Raw genomic sequence first — 16,410 nt, 5'->3', positions numbered from 1 at the left:
TGAGATTACTATTCTGTTTCTCAGGGAGTGTTTTGTCCTGTGCTGGGGTTGCCACTTCATCTTCTTGGAGTATGAGCCTTTGCAAGTGTACACAGCATTCTTTACATCTCCGATAAACAAAACCCAAAGGATGGCTAGAAAGAAGTAGTAGCATCACACACAGGGCTCTCGACCAAAAGAGAAGTGATTTTATCAACCCATTTCTAAGTCAGTGGAAAATATGTAGGACATTACGATGCTTACCAAAATTTGTCTTTCGTACCACTGACACTTTTCTTTTCTGAAAAACAACCAGAATTTGAATGCAATCCAGAGGTTCACATTATGGATGCCTTGTTCAGTGCTCGTCTTCCCCTGCACAAGGAGGGAACGGGGCTTTCTACTGCGAGGTGACACTTCCAGAACATTTCATATATTTTGTGAGGCTGCTTGTCCTTGTTCCTTAGTCACGGGACATGGAGGAAGTTTGTCGAAGGAGGAAGATTAAAATGTATAAAAAAAGGCCACAGAAAAAGGGACTCACTGTTCCTAGGGGAAGGAGGCTTCTGATCACCAGTTTGTCCGGAAGCTCTTGCTTCCTGTCCAAGCCATAGCACTGGGACAAACAGTCACTCCCAATGCACTGGGACTCGAGATTAAGGACACAGCGAGGGTTGCAGGATGCCCTACGGGAGGAGTCAGCACTGGCTGCCAGGCCCGTGCTCACCCAGGGCCTGCAGGTGTGGCCAAGATGCCAGCGAAGTGGGACCCCTGGGGATCACTGGAGAGCCTGCAGCCAGCCCATTGCTCTCAGGACCCAAGGCCACGAGCCCATGTTGATAGGGGACTAGAATCAAAATACTCTTCTGGCCAAAGAAACAAAAGCCATCCAGACAGCAAAGGCAGCTCAGGAACAGGGAGAACTCTTGGCTGTGACCGACAGAGTGGTGCCCTCAACACCAAAGGAGTAGAAGGAGAGGAAAAAGAGGAGTAAAAGAAGGAGCAAAAGTAGAGAATGGAGGAAGTGGAAGAGCGGAGGGAAGAGGAGGGAAGAAAGGGAGGAGAAAGAGAATCCTTATCCTTGGGACTCAGAGAAATGGGTCTTCAAGGTCCAGAATAATTCAGTCCCCAAAGGTGAACAATGCAATAAGAAACAGACTTCTTGGAGTTACTCCAGTGACAGGTCAAAGGTAAAACTCAATATTAACTTGGTCACCAGCCTCTGTCTTAGTCCTTCCTTTGTATTTTATTTTCAGGATGGCCCTCTCTTTGAATTTCTTCTTTTAGGCCCATTTCAATGCTAAGGAAATAGAGTCTCCACCAAGTCAAGGCCCTTGGATTCCTTGGCTGGTAGCTTTTCACTTCCTTGGGGAAGGAGTCAGAGTTTAAGCCCAGAATTCCCAGACCAAGTCTCCGTGCATGCCCATGGCCAATTCCTCACAGCAAGGCAGCAGCTGAAGATCCAACCCAGGACCCACCAGAGGTTGGGGTGTCCTGTGTGGGACCACGGGATCACGGGCAGAGGGAGCAGGGGAAGAGCTGGGGCCCACAGAGACACAGTGAAGAAAGGAAGACTGGGAGCCCTGAGCCAGGGGTGGCGCAGGGGAGGCCAGGGTGAGTACTCGGATGAAGTCAGGGGAAAGCAGCACTCCCGCGCAGTCTTTCATATAAAGCAGCACGGTATTTGCATGTGACCCATGCATGTCCCTCCCTACACTTCAAATAAATTGTAAATAATACGTTCCATATAAAGGAAAATCGTGCACAAAAAAAATCAAAACTCAGCAAGCCTTCTAAATGTGCTCAATGAAAGAAGCTGTGGACCACGAGGCATAGGCTGCACGATCCCGTGTAGAAGAAATGTGCAGAATGTGCAGGTCGCAGGAGCAGAGCTGGGTGGTTGCCAGGGGTGGGGGCGGTGCAGAAATGGGGAGACGCTGCCCCATTTCTCTCCCAAGGGGTTCTCCCAGGGGGCAGGTTGTAGGACACTGTGAATGTAGCAAATTACCTCTGAATTGCTCACTTTAAACCGGGTAGTTTCGTGCAATGTGAACTGCACCTGAATTGCAGAAAAAAAGGAGAACGTGCAGTAGCTGCTGCAGTCACGTAGATTATTTGGTGTGCATTTGTTTGTTGGTTGGTTGATTAGAGATCAAAACCAGTGCTCTACCACTGAGCGACATCCCCAGTTCTTTTTACTTTTTGTTTTGAAACAGGGTCTCCGGAAGTTTCCCGGGCTGGACTTGAACTTGCAATCCCCCTGCCTCAGCCTCCCTGGGGGCTGGGTTCACGGGCGTGTGGCACACGGCACTCGGTTGTCTTTTGGCTTTGGTGGCTGGGTTGGTGACACCATCACCAAGGCTTGATGGGGACGAGCAGAGATGTCTGGTGTTCTAAGCGAGAGCAGAGCAAAACCAGCACAGTGTCTGCAAAGGGAAAATGGAGACAGGATCGGCCTGGGGTCCAAGAAAGGCCTGCAGCCCTGGCTCTGAGTGATAGTGAGGGAAGAGGAGCAGGAGAAGAGGAGGGAAAGCTCCAGAGCAGAGCACAAGCCCACGCCCAGGTCTGGGAGGAAAGGCTGTGTCTCGCTCCTGTTACCAGCTTTGCCAGAGCTCCAATGTTTACACAGCTTGGCTGGCGAGCGCCTTGGCATGGATGCCCTTGCTGGCCTGGGGCACCGAGCCCTGCTGGGCCTCAGAGAGCTGCCCACAGGCCCTGCTCCTGTCCCCCCACCAACCTCCCATTCCTGGCTGGATGTGGACGGGCCAGAGCCAGCGTGGAGCAGGAAAGACCTGGGGATATTGGCCAAACCTCCGCTACCTTGGCCGGAGTGCGACATTCATTCCCAGCAGGACCCTGAGCCTGGCATGGCGGTTGCCTGGCCTTTGATTTCTCCGGGGATGTCTGCTGTTTTAGCCCTGGCTTAGAGAAGGCTCCATTCTTCCACAAAAGAACCAAGCTTGCTTTGTGCCTGGGGTTCTGATGAGTATCTTCTCATTGGGGCCTTCTTGGTGTCTGCAGTGAGAAGCCACTTGGCAGAGGCCGGCCTCCATCATTCGGGGAATGACACCGCAGAAAGGGGACTTGAGAACGCTCAGGGAAAAGATCCACGGCAGAAAGGAGGTCAGAGGCCTGGGCTGGGCTGGCCAGGGTTATTAGTGCTGCAATGTTAGGAAGGAGGGAAAACTCTGCAACCAAGTTTGCAAGGCTGCTCTGCCACTCACTGGATGTGTGATCTTCGGAAAGCTACTGGACTTGAATGTGCCTCTGTTTCTTCACTTGCAAAGTGGGTACAACAACCATGTCCTGGCTATGAGGTAAATGTAGATAAAGTACTTGGAAGCATCGTGGCTCATAGCAAAGAGCTCAGTAAATATTCACTATTCACTAAAGATCTCTCCCTCCTCTCAAGAATGAGGCTGTTAGATCATCCCCAGGGAGTCCTTGGAGTGGGAAGCTCAAGATAGCAGGATTTTAACAAGGTTCCAGCTGGCCCCTGCACGTGGGGCATCTCCCAGTAGCCCATTGACTGTTGTGGCCACTTTTAGGTCCGCCCCATGCCCTCACCGGGCGGAGCTGCATGGAGTGATCCAATACACTCACCCACAGTGGGTATTGCTCACGTTTGCACATTCGAGGCAGCTGCCCATCAAAGGGACACCAAGAAGCCACCTGGGTCCTCTATTCTGTCTCAGCCACAAGTCTGGTGACCTGAGGCTTACATAGCAGGGGACAGCACTGTGGTGTGTGACCTGTACAGTCATGGAAGATACCACCCTCGCAAGTTCCCTTCGTGTAGAGTGCTCTGCCAAGGCTGTCTGGACATTTTTGTAACTTCTGGATACAAAACCCCACATTTGAGACTGGGCCCGTATGCTGGGTAGGTGATTGTTCCTGCACATTGACACGCTCCTCCAAGGTCACTGCTCTCCACACGTGTGTACATGGGCGTGTTTGTGTGCATACTTGTGGCAAGGAGGGGTTCCTTTGCTTTGTAAGTTGCTGTAGGTAAGGAGATGGGTCTATTAGTACCCTCTGCATGACAGAAGCTGAGCTAATTATGAGTGGTCTACAAAATGGCCCACCTCATCCAGCAGACACAGCCAAGCCTGGCAGCGGTGGGGTGGTGCAGGGGGCAGGCCAAGGCACAGCCAGCACTGACTCATGAAAATCCCCCGGCATGCAGCGTGGTGGTGATGTTTCTCTGCCTTACTTCTGTGACTCTCCAAGATGATGTATGAATTGCCTTATTTACCTTTTCCCTCCAAACCTTCTCCTTTATTATTTTTATTAATGTCATGCCAATCCCCTGAATAGGTGTTTCCTTTGCAAAAAGAAAAGAAGGTGGGGAAAGGAAAGAAAATAACCCCAAGCATCTCATTCTCATAGCAGAGACAGCACACTTTTAAAATAGCAGTATTAGTGTGTGTGTGTGTGTGTGTTGTGTGTGTCAAACAGTGAGAGACAGAGAGAGAGAGACTGAGAGATTAAAATGGATTTAGTTATAAGAGATTCCATATTCTGAGTATAAATAGAAATACATTTAGATCTTTCTTTCAGAAAAGGACAGATAACCCAAGAAAGTTTTATTATCTTTATTCACAAGAAAATCATTGCTGCATTTAACACATTTTAATTTGAAAAATAAAGGAGACACAAAATGCATTTAGAGCCAGGGGAGAGAGCCAGGGAGGGCTATATGTGTGTATTAGGTTCTGACAGCTTGGTTCCAGCACCTGCTGCTGCTGCTGCTGTGTGTGTGTGTGTGTGTGTGTGTGTGTGTGTGTGTGTGTGTGCGCGCAAATACCTGCCTGCCAGTAATTGTGTACCCAGCATCTTCCATTCAGCAGACAAGGGAGAGTCTGCAAAGCTCCCTATGGGACAAGTGTGTCTGATTTACAGAGGGTGAAACTGAGACTCACAGGAACTGGGTAAACTTTCCCAGGGTCTCACGGCTCCAGCTCTGCCACACAGATCCACCGGGCCTCAGCTCTCCCGGGCACCAGTTCCAAATATCGTCTTTGGCTTGCGTTTATGAACACAAGCCACCTTGATTAGCTGTGGCAAAATAGCCACAGATTGACACCTGGCTGGGCTGCTGATCCCTTATAAACACAGCACTCAGGGGACAAGGCGATTTGAGATGTGATGTTCCTAACCTGTCGCCCAAAGGAGATTTCTCCTCCCATTTCTCCCATTTGAGTTTCTTTCTGATTATTGCCTGCGATAGGGAACTCTGCCGGCCTCTTGCCCAGGCCCACAGTTCTCTGAATGAGACGGTTTTGGTCCAGGAAGACAGGTCTTTCTTCTCCTCCCTGGGATCTTGTCTCCAGTGCAAGTCATCCCGGCTTTCTGGACTCTCCCAGCCCGAAGGCAGGGAACATTTTGATTTGTCAGTTTTGACTCCCACAAGCCAATTCCAGGCCATTGTGATCCTCTCATGGTACAGGTCTCTGGTCGAAGGAAGCAACGCCTTACAGTGTTGCACCTTCGCGCCCGACCGCTGGGCTTGGGGGACATTCCGTGGCCACCTGGGTAGTGGGCTTTGCATTCCACAGAGGAGATGTGGTCACGGGCTGAGCCGTGGAGTGCAGCCTGGCCTTCAGAATCTGGAGCCAGCTCTTCCTCTGATCCCCCACTCCTGAGAGGTGGCACCGCTTTGGCCTGGCACTGAGGGCCTCTGCAGGGATTCCGGGAAGGGAAGGGTGTGCTGTTTACAAAAACAACTGTTTAATGGCTCCCAGGTCATCTACATTTGAATGTGAGGACAATAATGGTAAAAACATCATAAAGAAACAGATGTGCCCAAGTCAGGTTTTGTGGCAGGAATAAACGCGGGTTTGCTGGTGCTGATTTCAGTCTTGCAGCAGATGAGGATGGATGGCAGTGTGCTCCCAGGATGGCCCCACAGCCCAGGGCCGAGGCCTCCCACGCCTTTGAATTCTCAAGCCTCTGGGGGTTGCACATATCATGCAGCTGGAGGGGGCCATGTCCAGTCCACAGGGGGGGACTCCTCCTCATGCTTGGGGACCTTGGGGCTGCATCTTCCCTGGAGGTGCCTTTCTACCTGTCTCGGTGTGCACAGAGGGGCCGGGAGGGACAGCCCACAACATCACAGGAGTGAGAATGTGTGCATGTGAGTGTCCAAGCCCACCCTCTCACACCAAACTCACCCCACAGGACCGAGTGCTACAGCTCGGGCCACAGTCCTTGCACCGGGGAGCCAGAGCTCACAGTTTACCTTGAAAACAATAGGAAAGGCTTTAGGACTCGGAGTCCTGATTTTGGACCCTGCTTCTGCAACTCACTGGCTGTGTGCGGCCCACGGCTTGTCACAGAGCCTCGCCGAGGGAGGGGGAGCAGAGTGGAGGACTTGAGGTCCCATAGGTACTCATTTCCTAAGCTGCTTCTGGAGTGGAGGAGACTCCCCAGGAAAGGGTGCTGTTTGGGAAGTCTCTGCACAGTGAAAAGCCAGTGCACAAGAAGGAATCTAGCAAAGTGCTGTGAAGAGTCTGCACAAAGTCAAGTAGCTTGGGACATGAATCCTGGTTTTATTTTTCACCTGGGATCCCAGGGAGTTACTTAACCTCTCCCAGCCTCAGTTTCCTAATCTGTAAAGTAGGGACAATCAGAGCATCTGCTTCATGGGCTTGCTGCAGGGATTAAGTGGAATAAACTATTGCACAGGCTTGGCTGACACCTGGCATGCAGGATGCCTTCTGTTTGTCCTACCTAATTCTGTTTGTCCACTTCCAGCCCAGCACAGGCTGCCCCTCCTTGGTGTTCCCAGCACTTTCCTGAGTGTGGAAACCTCAGTCTCTCTGAGCACAATGTATTGCCCAGGCAGGTAAAAGTAAAACAATAAATCCTCATAAAATAAAAGAATGGAATCAATAAAAAGAACACCTCCCTCTCCTCTGCCCCTCACCACAAAAGTAGAATGTTTGATATTTGTTCTCAACATCTATTTTAACTTCCCTTCCCTTACATTTTAGTAAGTTTAATTTCTGAACTGTTTAACAGTTGTTTTCAGATAGATCATAGTTGTGCTTTCTGCCCCAGTTCATAGGACTTTTCATTGCAGGGGGAAAAGAACTCTTCTGGCTTGTTGGAGAACAGCAACTGAGTTCACATTGTCTATTCATAGTGGCGTCCCTGGAAAGGGACCACAAATGTGAAGCTTATCAGCCTTCCATTACCTATCATTTCAAACATGGAGCAGAATTCTTCTAAAATGGATTGCTATTCAATCACTTCTTTGGTGGGGGAGTGGTTTGCAGGTATGGTTTCATGAATAATAGCTTTGTGAAGATGAGGTAGCCTAATGGTGATATGAAAGTAATCACAGCATGGGTGTGAATACAGTACACACAAAGTGTTTAAAAGACAGCATCCTGCATTCCTGGTTGGTTGAGAATGAAAGAGCACATCATGATGCTTGCTATCCACAGTTCTGGTTTTCTTGAGCATTTCTATGCAATGGTACAGGAGCTGCCATTTTTCTTCTGGCAAAGTGATTGAAAATTCAGGCTCCTGTAGCACAAAAATCTGCGTGTGAAAGTAAGATTCATAACTTCTCTAGATAGTCCTCATCTCCCTCTCCAGAGCCAATCTCTACCTGTGCAGTTCTCTGTCCCAGGAGGCTGCTACAGGTGCTCTACACCCACCAAGAAGGGCTGTGCTTTCTGAATGTTGGTTGGATTTGGCCGATGCAGGCCACCATAGTGGGGTGGCAACCAGATAAGAGGAGAGTGGTTTGGGTGATTTGTTCTCTTTGCTCCTTCTTCAACTGGCCTGGGCTTGCAGTAGCTGTTTGCCTTTGTGTGAACCCTCTCCCTCACCTAGGGCACTCTGGGTTCTGAATGAATGGTGCCTTCGTCAACCTGACCCCCTCACTGTGCCTCAAGGAGCCTGAGAGTGTCTCAGACTGGCTGCGAAGTCACTGTGCCAATAATTCCACTTCTCTAAGCCTCAACTCCCGGCCTTTGAAGGTGGGCCATGGAGACGGCCCCTACCTCATCCAGATGTGGGGATCGAATGATATGACTCAGTTGATGTGGCCTGGCACAGAACTGGTGCTCAATAAATGGCAGCTCTTATTTGTCACTATAGTCATGGTCATGGCCATTCAGTTAGATTTCCAGACTACTGACCCTTACCCCCAGTCAGTCCTGAACATTGTTTGTAATGGTGATGCCTGCCATTTATCGTAGTTCCAACTCTCCTCCCCTCAGACATGAGCTATAACTGCTTCTGGCCTGCTTTACTCTCGGAGATGGGCATGTGAATGTCCATGGTCAGTGGAAGTCATATCTATCTCTTTCCAGAAGAAGCAGTAAGAGCCCACGTGTGATTCTCACCAAGTCCCTCCCCAGGCTGTGGTGGCCATAGAGAATCAGGTAGACGAGGAGCCTCCATCAGCGGGCATCTCTGGGTGACAGTGAGCACAGCCCTCTGACAACCCATGCTGCACAGTTAAGCTGTCATCTCATTTGAGCAGAGGCGAATGCGGAGCAGAGAGGTGAAGGTCTCAGTGGCTCTGACACCAGGCTCTGAGCATCCTTACTTCCCCCCCTCCACCTGTGGACCTGGCATCTGAGAAGCACCAGAGGAAGGCGTGGAGCAGGGCCCACAGCATGACCACAGGGGACAGGTGTCCAAAGAGGGTCCATGTCAGGGCCCTGTTCTTCCAATGTTCCTGAGTGAGTAACTTCACCACCTACTTGGTCTTAGGGATGCTTAAAATGAGTATCAACTTCCCCCCACCTTTTGCCCATGGCAAAGAAGAAAAGCTGCCAGACACTAGAAGCATATACAAATTTACATTGCATAAAATTTCCACATAAAGGCAAAGTAAGGTAGGTACTATTGTTCCAGTCTACAGATAGGGGACTGAGGCTCAGATAAGTTAAGTAAATATGCTGCGGTCTGAGAGCTAGTAATGGACATAGTGAGAATCATTAACATAATGCATGATTACTTTAGATGGCATTTGCCTAGTGCTTGCTTTCTACCAGGAACTGCTAATCTGCGGATTAAGGCCTCTGTGATATGCTTCTGAAAGGTGCCTATGGAGACAGAAATCTTATTACCATCGGTTGATGGGTGACAAACTGGGTGAAGCCCTGCTTTCATTTTCCAAGATCTTCTCCATGATGCAGTGTTTCCCAAACTATGTTCCATCAAATCCACTCCAAAATAAAGGAAAAGAGAATCTAAAGGTCTCTCGACCAATTTCTTGTCCTCCTTGTCTTAGAGCAATTAACTTCTCCATCTGTTTTGTTTTTGTTGTTTTCCATAATACGTTCTTTAAACACAGTTTTCCATTGCTGTTAAAAGGCTGGGAATTGCTGAGCCAAAGGCTCTTTCCTGGATGAAATCTTCCAGTATTCTATGAATGGAAGCTGCAGTTTCCTTTGTCTGTGGCCATGAAGCTCCTCTCCTTTTTCTTGACTGTTCAAGCCATCTGGCATCAGCAGACGCCTGCTCAGTCTTCATCTATTGGTCTACACCATAGATTCTAAAGCCACTAAGGTCTGAATTCTGATCTTAGTCCTGCTGTACCTAAGTGGGCCAGATTTTCTCTGTTAGATGAAAATCACAAGCATTCCTTCAGGCTCTGGTCTGGATTCGTGAAACGGTACTGATGGAGAAACATCTAGAGATAAAGGGCTGCCAACCCTCAGAGCCATAGGGGCTGGTGGTTAGCCCCACACTTGACCACTTTGTTCTTTCAGATTTTAACTCAGGTCGCTGACCCAGCGGACCCTGAAAGCGCACATACTCTTAGTAATTTAAACCACAAATAAAGGTCAGATAAGTGACCATGCTATATTCAGTCTGTCTCCAAGACTCTAGGGCAGGGCTTTGGGTGCACTGTACACTTAGTCTTTGACAAGAAAGTCAGGATGCTGAAGACTCATCACAACAAAGACTCAAGAGCAGGTCCTTTTAACCAGAACCGACAACTCTGCTTCTGATGTCCAGGAGCTCCAAATAACTTTCCCTGCCGCATCAAAAGTCACCGCCTATGACCCCCTCAATGCTACCATCCTATACATGGAACTCTATTAGCACTCACTTGATGTCAGACACCCCACTAGACTTCACAGACATCTGTTTATTCCATTCTACCAACAGCACTATGAGTAGCTTACAATGTCCCCACTTGACTGATGAGGACATAGAGGCTTAGAGAAGATAGGTCTTTCACCTGGTGTCAACTTGCTAGGAAGAGGGTGATCTGAGGAGTCACACGGTGAATTCAAGGGACAAGGACATGCCAAGGACATTCCGATGGCTCCTTGGAAAACCAGTGTGGTGCCTTTCCATGGTACTCTGCTGCCTTTCTCTGGGTGGCTCCTTGTGATGGAGAAGGGGTTAAGAACCCAAGCTTTGACCTACCTGTATCCCGAAAACCATCAGGGATCCTCCTATTCAACAGATGGGAGCGTACTGGTTAGGAACACCAGGTCTGCAGACAGCTGGATTGTGTTTGATCCTGCACCAGCTCTGACCTGCTGCCTGACCTTGGGAAAGTTACTTGACTTCTCCTGTGCTTCTGTTTCACAATCATCATCATCTGTGAAGTAGCCAGGCTATTGATATACAAAACCCTAGCACATAGTAGGTGCTTTCTAAGGCTTAGTTAACATTATTAACTCGGTTAAGCAACAAGGACTAGAAGCTCCCAGAAGTGGAAGACCCAGGGACTTAACACTCATCTGGCTGTGGGATCTAACCTTAATTGTCAACTTGATTGGCTTGAAGAGAGGCCCAGGAGAACTAGAAGTGTGCACTCAGTGTGTCTGGGTGGATTATAGGGCTGAGACCTTGGGGACTAAATCTGCTTCCTGAACCCTTCCTCCCTAGTTCTGCCCCTGCCCTCCACTTCCTGGATATGAGGGGTGAGTAGCTTTCCTCTACCACACCCTTCCTCCATGATGTTTCTTGGAGCCAGCTGACCAGGGACTGAAACCTCTGAAACAGTGAGCTAAAATAAACCTTTCTGCTTTGTTACATGTGTCAGGTGTTTTTGTGGCAGCCACAGAAAAATTGACCAATACGGGGTGTGATAATATATCCCTGATAACATTTCCAGTGCCTAATGGTTATATTCTACTCCCCAAGGCTCCGCGCACCTACTATCTTAGTTGATCCCCTAATGCCCTAGGACAGAACCACTGCAATCCTCCCCTGTACACACGAGGACCAGAGAGGTTCACTGACACTAAACTAAGTTCCCGTCCTGCGATTAGGTCCTTAAGTGAACTGGTGGCTAAATGAGGAACTGTATATAGTGTGCACATTACCAAATGCAGAAAAAAGAAACGGTCAAAGGAAACTCCTACTTGATGACTTTGCTTTTATCTGCATAACTCTTACATGCAGTACTGTAATGTATAACAGAACATAAAACTACAGTATTGTACTGTACAGTACAATCAGCAAAAATTGCAGTACTGCACTATAAAAGGAGCAACCATAGGGCCACACTGCCGCTCACGTTCCAGCATTGTAAGTCTGAATGGTGGGTTGGAAGTCCAAACAGTCATTAAACAAGTAGATCATTAAATGAAGAATATTCGTACCTAAATCTGTCATCCAGAACTCATGAGTCCCAGGAACAGCCATGCGGCCCCCTCCAGGGCATCAAAGACAGAGAAGCTTTGGTGCCATGGGGTATGAAGCAATCTGGATTCAAAAGCCAGCATGGCAGCTGCAGAGGCCGGGCCAGCTCTGCCCTGTCTAAACAGCATGCCCTGGGGAGTCCACCCCAGAACCTGTGTCCAGGGAGGGCCGAGAGGGCCCACCTTAGTGCAGGGCTGTGTACTGCTTTCCCTGCCCCTCCCTCAGGACCTTCTTTGAAGCACCCTGGCTCAGTCCTGCCCTTCTCTCACTCCCTGCCTGCTCAGTGCAAACCCAGGTCCCTATCTCCTATCATCGCTAACCATCCTTTGGCCTTTGGGGACCAGGCAAGACTGAAACCCAGGTGGCCTGGCAGGAATCCAAACCTGGCAATGCTGCTCTCGAATGCCTAAATTTCCTGCCTGTGGTTTGTGCTGCTGTATTTGGGCTGCTTCAAACTTCCTGTCCTAACCCATGGGCTGGCATGACACGGCACTCCTCCCGGACTGGGCCCACAGTGCAGGTAGCCGTGTGGCCCTGTGGCACATGGCCATGTGGGAGAAGCAGTCGGGGCCCTGAGCCCTCCTGACTGCTTGGCCTTCGGACATGGCTCTCCTGGCCAGGCTGTGCCGGCTGCCTGGGCAGAGGGGATGCCAGAGTCCTCTTCCCGGAGAGGAAACTGCATTGAACAAATACCTCTGGGGTGAGCACTTACACTGTGAGTGCAAAGGGGCACAGCCACGTTGCAAAGAACCGAGTCTCTTTTGGGCACTGATGTGCAGCGATAAACCGCTGGCCAATGGCTGCTAGCTCCTACCTGCCACTCACGGCCTCAATTCCCACTTCACCCACACCTGGTGTGACTATGTGACCTAATTTGGATCAAGCCACACTCCTGACTCTGGCCCTACCATGCCTTTGACCCCACCCAGCAGGAAATGAAGTTCTCTCCATGGCTGAAGGACCCTGCAGCATCCGGGCCCAGATATCTGGACCACCCTGCAGTCCTGACAGACTCCTCCCACCTCACCCCAGCCACGAAAGGGGCTCTGGCCACCCTTCCACACCCCTACCCCATCTATGTACGCTCTACCCTGTGTCTCTGACTCACACATTCTTGAGACTGGAGAAATTCCTAACTATGGCTGCTCTTTGTCCCTGGTTTGTACCCCCCGAAAGTGGGTGGCTTGAGAGAAAAATGCTGCTGCCAGCATAGGTGCAGTAGGAAAGAGTCCTGGCTTTGGCACCAGTCACAGCTGGTGTGAACCTTGGCACAGTCCCTGGTGGCCTGGGGCCAAGTGTATCCACCTGCCTGTACCTGTTGCCACACCTGGAGTGAGGCCAGAACAGCACGCCCCCACCCCGCACTGTGACAGCCAGTTCTGTTCCTAAGGAATAAGACTGTCAGAAGCGATGCACCTTGCTATTACAGTCACCCGCTGAACTCACTCCAAAGCCTTAGTCACCCCCTGGGGAGCAGGCCCTCTTATCAGCATCATATTTTAGAGGATAAACTGAGGCTCAGGGAGTTCAAGACCCTTACCCATGATCACTGTATTGGGAGCCTGGGAGCCTCGCTCCAGGGAGACCTCCTCTAAGGACTCAAGTTTACTTTTCTCTAAGGTTCAGTGCAATGATGAGGTAAAGCGAGAACTCTCGGGAAGTACTTGGACACTGTTCGGGGAGACAAGCAGCACACCTGCCAGAGAGAACAACACCTTGGTGCTCAAGTCTCTGCGAGTCCTAAACCAGAGCAGGCACTACCTCCATTTACTTTCAGTTAAGGAAATCATAAAATATCATGGAGTCTTGATGGGACCCCATGGGGGTTAATTACATAGTGGAGGATTGTCCTCCAGCTCAACCACTGTTGGTTTAATAGATGGACCTTCAGCGAAAACTACATAGCACATTGATCTTTCAAAAGGAAAAGTAAAGATTCTCCAAATGCAGATGAGGACAGGGAAAAGTCTGCACTCAGCGTTTAGCTCACCATTAATCCTCAGGACACATTTCCTACAGGATCTCTGGGTTCTTCCTGTTGTGGACTCTGGAATTCTAGGGCTCAAGGCTTCCAGCCAGAGCAGCTTCCTAACCACCCTGAACAACAGCTCCCTCCCTCCTTCTTAATCTAAGTTTCCTACGAAAAATCAACAACAACAAAAATTTTCCCACCTTGTGCAAGTACCCACCATCAATTCCAAACCCCTGCTGCTACTCACTGTGCCTTCCCAGCACAAGAACTTCTAATGAGCTGTGTCTCTGAGACTCAGTTTCCCCATCTATAAAATGGGGATGCTACCACTGATTTCACTAGGAGAGCTCATTTCAAGTGAATACTGAATGATGTCTAGTATGAGCTACTGGATTTTGTGGCTTTCTATGTGAAAAAGAGACCATGCTAAGAAGCTTGATAAATATATCTTTATCTTAAGATCCTCCATAGTGGTTGTTAATAGTATCATCTTCACATTCCAAAACCAATGCTCGGCTCCAGGCAAATAAAGATGAGTAAGATGTAGTCACTGCCTTCAAAGAAACATGGAAAAAATGACACTTGCAAGAAATTGAGCCAGTGAGAAGGGTTTTAGCTTGGGATACAGAGGATCTAAGATATTCAGGGGGCCAGAGGAAGCATATGAGATTCAGGAGGTTGAGGATCAGGCTGAAGAGCACAGCTTCTTAGATATAGAGGCTGGACTGAGATCGAGGTGGTTTCAGCCCCAAACCTTGGGGCCTCCACTGAACCAATGCTATTTGGTCTCTTCAGGCAAGCTCTCAGCTTCCTTGGGATAGAAGCCCCCTTGCTCTTTTTACATCAGTCTTCCTCTCTATGCAGCTAGTGCTGCCGTGACTTGCTACCTAGGAGAGGAATAAGCCTGACAATGGTGAACACCTGTTTCCCTGCACAGAACTACAAAGGAGAAGATTGGTAACACAGGTCTCTGCATGGAAGGGACCAGTGACCAAGAAAGAAAGAAGTAATCCCTGAATAGTTCAATAGACATAGTGATGAGCCCTGTGCCTGGCACAGGGCAGGGGCATCGACGGGCATCTAGATTTTACCCCTGCCCTTTGGGAGCTGTCAAGCCAGTGCAAATGCACACACAATTCACATATCTGAAGGCCAAGCTGAGCGTGTGCTGTGAGCACAGTTCCAGCCAAGTACTCTGGAAGTGAAGCCTGTGATTAAATCAAAGAGGCTCCTTGGATTGAGATCAGTCCAGCAATGGCTGCTTGCTTGGGCTTGGAGCACAAGTCACTTAATATAGCTGAATGTTGGAAGGCTGAATTTGATTAAGGTTCTAAATGCTTGGAGCTCTTTGGAGATACATATGTCATAAATACCACACAGTTAGAGGACTCACATATCCCTGTGAGCACCATGTTCAGAATCCCACATTCCATGGAGGAGACCTGACATCTTCTGTCTCAAAACCTTCTCCAGTCCATGGAGAAAGACAGAGTGTCGGGTAAGGAATTTTGAGGGTTTCCTGACTTATAACAGCACTGGAGTCATTATAAAATTGTCTACCCAAGAGATTTCTCTTCTGGGATCTAATTGCTTTTCTTATTTTCTTGGGCTTTTCTTGATCCATTGGTCAATACTGCTTGACGGGGACGCTGTTATGATTTTAGAGCACAGGACTTCCCATGTCGCAAAGCCATAGTGGCCTCTTTTTGATTTAATCGCCTATTCTTCCAGGTGTGCTGTTCTAGGAGCAATTCTCCATGGTAGCTAAAGGGAGGTGACACTTTTGGGGCTTGTTTCTTCTGGTGGGTAGAAGGAATTCTCCCTCTGCGGACTAGAGTGCATTTTCCCTCTGGGGACTAGAGTGCATTTTCTGTGTGCTAGACCAGACTTTATAGGGCATGATGCTGAATCTCTGAAAGTCTGAGAGCTTTCACATACATGACATGACTGGTTTTAGTTTTCACACCAGTGTATAAGCATGAGTTTATTCATTCAAAGAGGTTTACTACTGAACACACACTGTGGCCAGACACTTAATTTGCTGAGTGACAGAACTTGAGTAGTGAATGAGAAAATACTGGCAGTTTAGTGGAGAAGACAGAAGGGTGTAATTGTCCCTGGGTGTCTGTGGGAGATCAATTTCAGGATCCCCACAGATGGATATCTAAACCCTTGGATGCTCAAGTCCTTTATATAAAATGGCACAGTATTTGCATAAAACCTATGTACCTTCTCCAGCCTTCTCAGAATCATCGCTGGATGAAGTATAATATGTAGTACAATGTAAAAGCTGTGTAAGGGGTGGTTACACTATAATGTTTAGGGAGCGATGGTAAGAAAAAAGTCTGTACTTCTCCAGTATGGATACAGGGTTTTCTATCTACTGTTGATTGAATGGAAAGATAGGGCACCCTGTGGATACAGAGGGCAGATTGTAAACAAAGAATTAGAGGGCAAGATAAAGTGATCTTTAGATCAGGTGACAAAAGAGAGGAGCAGACAGCTCAACAAATGTGAAAAGCTCCATTTTACAGAAGGAAAGTCCAAAGCACATGGGGTTCAAATCAATAATGCAAGGTCCCACGTCATGCATGCCATCATCTAGCAAGGTCTGTGAACTAATTCAGCCCCACAGATAGGAGTTTCTTAGGCCAACAGCAGCCTAAGTAAAATGATTAGTTTTTCAACTTGGAGGAGATTTGAAGTCTACTGTGACTTCTTTCTTTTCTGTCCCTTGAAAATATGCTTATATTAATACAGTTATATTAATGTACTTGTACTGCTTTTTAAAATAACACACGGATGCTGTGATCACCCTGAAACAACTG

At 48.7% G+C, this 16,410-nt stretch overlaps 1 protein-coding gene across 2 annotated transcripts in view; it reads right to left on the bottom strand.

The window, feature by feature from the left end:
• The window catches only part of Maf (MAF bZIP transcription factor), a 338,122-nt gene that overhangs the window by 255,808 nt on the left and 65,904 nt on the right, over positions 1–16,410 (bottom strand). The gene's annotated exons all lie outside the window — the stretch shown is intronic.

The sequence above is a fragment of the Heterocephalus glaber genome, unplaced genomic scaffold (assembly GCF_053883595.1).
Source record: "Heterocephalus glaber isolate CG9 unplaced genomic scaffold, H.glaber_assembly_v1.0 deba00000071, whole genome shotgun sequence".
NCBI lineage: Eukaryota > Metazoa > Chordata > Mammalia > Rodentia > Bathyergidae > Heterocephalus > Heterocephalus glaber.
This window is presented reverse-complemented; position numbering and strand designations above follow the sequence as displayed.